The sequence below is a fragment of the Musa acuminata genome, chromosome BXJ1-5, assembly GCF_036884655.1.
Source record: "Musa acuminata AAA Group cultivar baxijiao chromosome BXJ1-5, Cavendish_Baxijiao_AAA, whole genome shotgun sequence".
NCBI lineage: Eukaryota > Viridiplantae > Streptophyta > Magnoliopsida > Zingiberales > Musaceae > Musa > Musa acuminata.
Window position 1 is genome coordinate 17,746,865 of NC_088331.1, and position 6,730 is coordinate 17,753,594.

The following is a 6,730-nucleotide window of genomic DNA, read 5'->3' on the forward strand; positions in this document are numbered from 1 at the left end:
GAATGTCAATTCGTGTTTTAATAATTGCCTAAATCGGAGTACAGTTTTGGCTTGTGTGAGCAGGATTAACTATGATAATGATGAAGACATAAAGAAAAATAACGTGCTGGAGTCAAGCGTGAAGGATTTGTTGGGAGTTCGAGAGTCTGACAGAAGTCCGAAGGTTCATCGGGAATGTTGCCGGAACTAGCCGAGAATGAGTAGGGAGCTTGCAGAAGGGTTTTCGGAAGCTTGCTAGAAGGTACGTCGGAAGTTCGCAGAGCTCACTGAGAAAGATCATAGCTTGCCGAAGAAGCTCGTCGGAACTCGCCAAGATCAAATCGTGAAGTCTAGGAGCTTGTCGGGAGTCTGCAGAATGGTTTCCGAGAGTTTATCGGAAGACCACCGGAAGTTCACCGGAAGCTCGTTGGAAGAAGTCTTGACTTGCAGACTTTGTAATAGCTTAGGATATGTATTGAAATTCGTAGTTAGGATGTGAATTAGGGTTAGGATTAGGTGTTAATCCTATAACCCAAGTAGGGGCCAATTGGGCCCGAGTTCGGACTGGTTTGGGCCAAGTTTGGAGCCCAACCAGTGAGCTAAAATAGTGTAGGCGGTGGCATTGCCTAGAGCCTGAAGTATCTGGCGGTGGTACCGCCAGACTTGGCGGTGGCACCGCCCAGCACCCGAGAGTTCGGGTGGTGGCACCGCCCAGCACCCGAGAGTTCGGGTGGTGGCACCGCCCAGCAACCAAGAGTTCGTGCGGTGGCACCACCCAGAACCTGAGAATTCCAGCGGTGGCACAGCCATAACTGTGTTAATGTTGAAATTGACAGGCGGTGGCACCGCTAGCCATTGAAACCTAAGAGAATTTAAAATTTGGAGCCCAAATTTGAATCCTCTTGGGGCCTATAAATACCCCTCGATTCTCAGCAGAGAACACAACCTTTTAGAAGTTAGAGGTTGAGATAAAGCCTTAGCAAAGTCTTTAGCAAGTCTTGTTATCAATAGTTTAAGTGTTCACCTCCCTCATTCTCTTTGAAAATCTGTAAGAGTGTGAACCACTTGTAAAAGGTTGTAAGAGGGGTATTTGTCCTTCTACTTCAAAGTGATTTGCTAGTGGAAGTTGGGAGCCTCATCGAAGAAGGCTTCGCAAATAGATGTAGGTCATTTGATCGAACCAATATAAAATTGTCATGTTCTTTGGTTTGCATTTACTTATTGCTATTTACCTTACTGCAAACCTTTATACGTGCTTTACTTCCTCATTACTTTTGCTGCACACCTTTACGAACATGCTTTCAAGTTAAGCACTTTCGAGTTCGATTTTTATCGTACGAAAGATTTTCCAAAACAATGTTTTAATCCGCTACACTAATTCACCCCCCCCTCCCTCTTAGTGCCGCTCTGATCCTAACAATTAGTATTAGAGCCACGGTTTTCTACTTTGGTTTAACACCCAAATAGAAATAGCTCTTTACGACTTTCAAGAGTGTCACTCTCTCATGCGTCCTCCCTTTTTCAATGGGATGGACTACATTTATTGGAAAACTTGAATGAGAGTTTTCTTACTTTCGTTGAATGTCGAGCTTTGGAATATTGTCGAAAATGGATTTCAAAAATCTTCTCTTCCGATGAGCGAATGGGATGAATCGGAGAAGAAAGTTGTTACTTTAAATGCAAAGGCTATGAATGCCTTATATTGTGCACTTGACAAAAATGAACTTAATTGCGTTTCGATTTGTGATTCGGCTTTTACTATTTGGAGAACTCTTGAGGTCACTCATGAAGGCACTAGCCGAGTGAAAGAGTCCAAAATCAACATTCTTGTGCACTCTTACGAACTTTTCCGGATGAAACCAAGTGAGTCCATCGAAGTCATGTATACCCATTTCACGGATGTCATCAATGGACTCAAAGCTTTTGGTAAAAGTTTTTCTAACTCTGAACTAGTTACTAAAATCTTAAGATCCCTTTCAAAAAGTTGGGATCCAAAAGTTACGACTATTCAAGAATCCAAGGACCTTAAAACATTCGGTCTTGAAGTAATTTATAATGATTTTTGTAATTTATTGGTCTTGATGGTTTTTTGATGAAATTCAATTTTTGATCCTAAACGTTGATGCATGTTTGAAAAGCATGTTAACATGAAATCAATCACTTAAAATAAAACACTTTAAAAAAAAAAGAGGGGGGTGGGAAATCTATTATCAATGAAATCATGAATCTACTTATGTTATGAATTTTGTGAACCATAAAAATGATTTTGATAATTTGAATTTGAAATGAGTTTTATCAAAATCATGATCTTGATTTTTTGGAATAATATGAGATTTCCTTTTATGATCTCTTTTATTATTTAAAAGGAGATTTCTCGAAATGATTCATGGAATTTTGGATTCATGACTTGATCCTTCATTTATTTATGAGATGGTTGAAATCTTTGTACCCTTAAATTCTTCCCTTCCCCTTTCGATTTTTGAATTCAAGCATGTTATATGTTGAAGATTTGAAACCGTGTTTTGATATCATGCATACCCAGGAAATGTTGTTTTGACAAATTGAATGATGTGAAAATGAATGATGATTTTTCTCTTGAATGTAAATTGTGATATTCTTTATGAATCATCATCTTGATTTCTCGATATTCAATACATGAAATTTTATTGTGAATCAAGATCTTGTTCTTTGAACTCCCACGTTTCTTCTTATTGTTTACTAAAGAAGAAAATTTCTGAAATGAATCATGATTTTTTGGAATTATAATTTTTATAATTCATAAAGAATTGAGAGATTAAAAAATCTATCTATGTTTTTCTTTTTATGAATCTCTTGAAAATGATTTTGATTTGACGATTTGAATTTGAATAAGACTTATCTTAATTTTTTGAAATTTATAACTTATGACTTCTTATACTAGAATCAAGGTACTATAACATTTGATCTCCTACATTTCCTTCTGATATTTATAAAAATAAAGGAGATCTGTTGAAATAAATCATGTCCTTTGTTATTCAAATGGCTTATCTTTGATGATATGATTTCTTTATATCTATGATACAAATGCCTTGATATGATTGAATCACTGTTATAAAAGAAAAAGGAATTTGATAGCTTGCTAATTGCAAAAATATATGCTAGCTTGAATGATAAAACATGAGATTGTCTATAGTGTAAATTTATTGTTATCATGATGTGTAGATTGAAATAATGATTAGAATATTCATGTAATTATAAATGATGATTTTGTATTATGTATAAAATACACTTGATATTATTTTGATGCATACAAATGAAAAGTTATGAACATGCATTGTACGATATAATTTGACAAAATTGATACCATCATGATTTGAAACATTTATGATTTGCAATTATGCACGCAATAGCTTTTTATTGTGATGATATATGCATATAATGTGTATCATGGATGTTCTAAATGATGAATGCTTGGTATCATGATCAAAATATTGATAAATGCTATGATTTATTACCAAAATAATGTATCATGTATGATATGCTAATAATGTTGATTGATTTATTCAATATCGTGCATGAACAAAATATAAGGTTTTTGAAATAGTGCATGTTTTAATTTAAAAATATAATGATGCACAAATAAGATTGATACTTACCTTTGTCATAATTGATGTAAAGGGTCTTTCCTTCTTTTTGACAACGACAAAATGGGAGATAGCTAGCTTGCACAAGACAAGAGAAGCAAAAAATTACAAACGTACACATCGCAAAAATGGGCAAAACTTATTAGCTTGCTCATCTCAAAAGCAAGAAATGCTATCTTGTAATCTCAAGCAAATGAGCTATCTTGCCTATTTAAAGAAGCAAAACTTGCAACTTGCACATTGCAATAGGAAGCAAGAATTATGCGTTTACACAAGAAAGCTATCTTGCATTTGCTTTCGAAATTTTTGCTAGCTTGTATATAGTAAAACTTGCATATCATAAAAATTTGCTAGCTCGATCATTTCATTGAAAGAACTTGCTATCATGAACACTACCAATGAATTAAAATCTTGCAATCTAAAGAGAAGCAAAGAATTACTATCTCGAAAGAAGCAAAAAATGTAAAACTTAGAAAACTTACAATATAATTGCTCTTGCCATGCTTTGTATCAAAAATAGGTGTATATCCTTAAAATCATCACATTAAATTTTTTAGTGTATCGTAATGTCACATGTATCACAAATTAAAAATTTTGAGACTATTATCATATCATGTTTAACAATTGATGTCTTTCATGACATGATTTCTTTGCACTGTTGTCTTGTTTGTATCATGTGATGATTGAAATATTGATTGATGCAAATTCATAGTTTATGTAAACATCTAAATCATTGGTTCCTCTCTTTCTTTTTGGTAATGAAATATGGGGAGAAAGATTGGTAGCTCAAGGCAAATGCTGGCTAGCTTGTACTCTTCCCTTCTTTTCAACAAAAACAAGGGGGAGAAAGCTTTTGCTAGTTAGAACATGCAAAGAAAAGCAAAGTGCAATCTTACACAAGAAGCAAGTGTTGAATTGCCATGATTGAACTTAAGAATCTTGCTATGCTTTTGTACTTATCTATTGTGATGAAATTCTAGCTTCATGTTACAAAAACTTGCATATCTTTTAAAATAGCTAGAGCTACTTCTCCTTTTGTTGATGACATAGGGGAAGAATTATATTGATAACTTCATACATTGAATTGAATATTTTATATATATTTGCATGATGTTTTAAATATTTTTCATAACATGTGATTAATGTTGCTTGGATTTGGGATAATCCAAGCGTTCTATCAATGGCATATTGATAGGGGGAGTTTGGTTAAACTCCGGGGAGTTAAGGTTAACTCCGTTAGTCATCAATTAGCTGTCATCTTAAAAAAGAGAGAGATTGTTGAATCTCGGATTTTGATGATAAAACTAATTAATTGTGTTTAGATGTTTAACTGCATTTTGAGTGATGTAGGTCTACTCAATCAGGATTAGACAGTTGATGCAGGAGGAATTGACGTTGCGCTGGAGGAGATCACGTCAGGATATTAGATGGCAGAAGGCTTTGGGCATCGGGCATCGGGTTAAGGAGAGCGGAATTGCACCAAGGATATCGGGGTTGCAGAGGTCAACCGCCGATTGGGCAACAAGCCGCAAGAGAGGACGATGCGCTGAAGAATCGGATGAAGTGCCAACCAATGACGTGCCGGGCAATAGAATGTCAATTCGCGTTGTAATAATTGTCTAGATCGGAGTAGAGTTTTGGCTTGTGTGTGCAGGATTAACTACAATAACGATGAGGACATAAAGCGAAACAAAGTGCCGGAGTCAAGCGCGAAGGATTCGTTGGGAGTTCGAGAGTCCGACGGAAGTTCGATGGTTCATTTGGAATGTTGCCGGAACTAGCCGAGAATGAGTAGGGAGCTTGCCGAAGGGTTTTCGGAAGCTCGCCAGAAGGTACGTCGGAAGTTTGCAGAGCTTGCCGAGAAAGATCATAGTTTGCCAAAGAAGCTCGTTGGAACTCGCCAAGATCAAATCGTGAAGTCTAGGAGCTTGCCGGGAATCCATAGAATGGTTTCCGAGAGTTTATCGGAAGACCGTCGGAAGTTCGCTGGAATTTCGTCGGAACCTCGCTAGAAGATGTCTTGACTTTCGGACTTTGTAATAGCTTAGGAAATGTTTTTAAATTCGTAGTTAGCATGTTAATTAGGGTTAGGATTAGGTGTTATTCCTATAACCCAAGTATGGGCCAATTGGGCCCGAGTTTGGATTGGTTTGGGCCAAGTTTGGAGCCCAACCAGTGAGCTGAAATAGTGTAGGCGGTGGCACCGCCCAAAGCCTGAAGTATCAGGCTGTGGCACTGCCCAAAACCCGAGAGTTCCGGCGGTGGCACTACTAGAACTCTGTCAATGTTGAATTTGACAGGCGGTGGCACCGCCAGCCTCGGAAACGCAAGAGAATTCAAAATTTGGTGCCGAAATTTGAATCCTCTTGGGGCTTATAAATACCCCTCAATTCTCAATAGAGAACACAACTTTTGAGAAGTTAGAGATATAGATAAAGCCTTAGCAATGTCTTTAGCAAGTCTTGTTTTCAATAGTTTAAGTGTTCACCTCCCTCATTCTCTTTGAAAACATGTAAGAGTGTGAACCACTTATAAAAGGTTGTAATAGGGGTATTTGTCCTTCCCCTTTAAAGTGATTTGCTAATGGAAGTTGGGAACCTTATCGAAGAAGGCTTCGCAAGTGGATGTAGTTCATTTGATCGAACCACTATAAAATTGGCATGTTCTTTGGTTTGCATTTACTTATTGCTATTTACCTTACTGTAAACCTTCAGATGTGCTTTACTTCTTCATTACTTTTGCTGCACACCTTTACGAACACGCTTTTAAAGTTAAGCACTTCCGAGTTAGGTTTTTATCATACGAAAGATTTTCCAAAACCGATGTTTTTATCCACTGCACTAATTCACCCCCTCCTCTTAGTGCCTCTCTGATCCTAACAGTATTGTAATTGTTTTAGCCTTAAATATCATAGTTAGAACTTTTATTTGAGTTATTTTTGCGAGAAATCTATTAGAAACCTTATAGATTCTAAACTTGGGGTTGATCTCTTTAGGGGATCGGCCTCCTGGAAATCTATAGGGGTTCCTCCCTCCAAGTTGTTGCTCAACGGCTTCTGAAAAGATTCATCTCTTGCTTATCAAAAGAGGATGAATACATGACTATTTATAGGGTTTCTAAACCCTAAC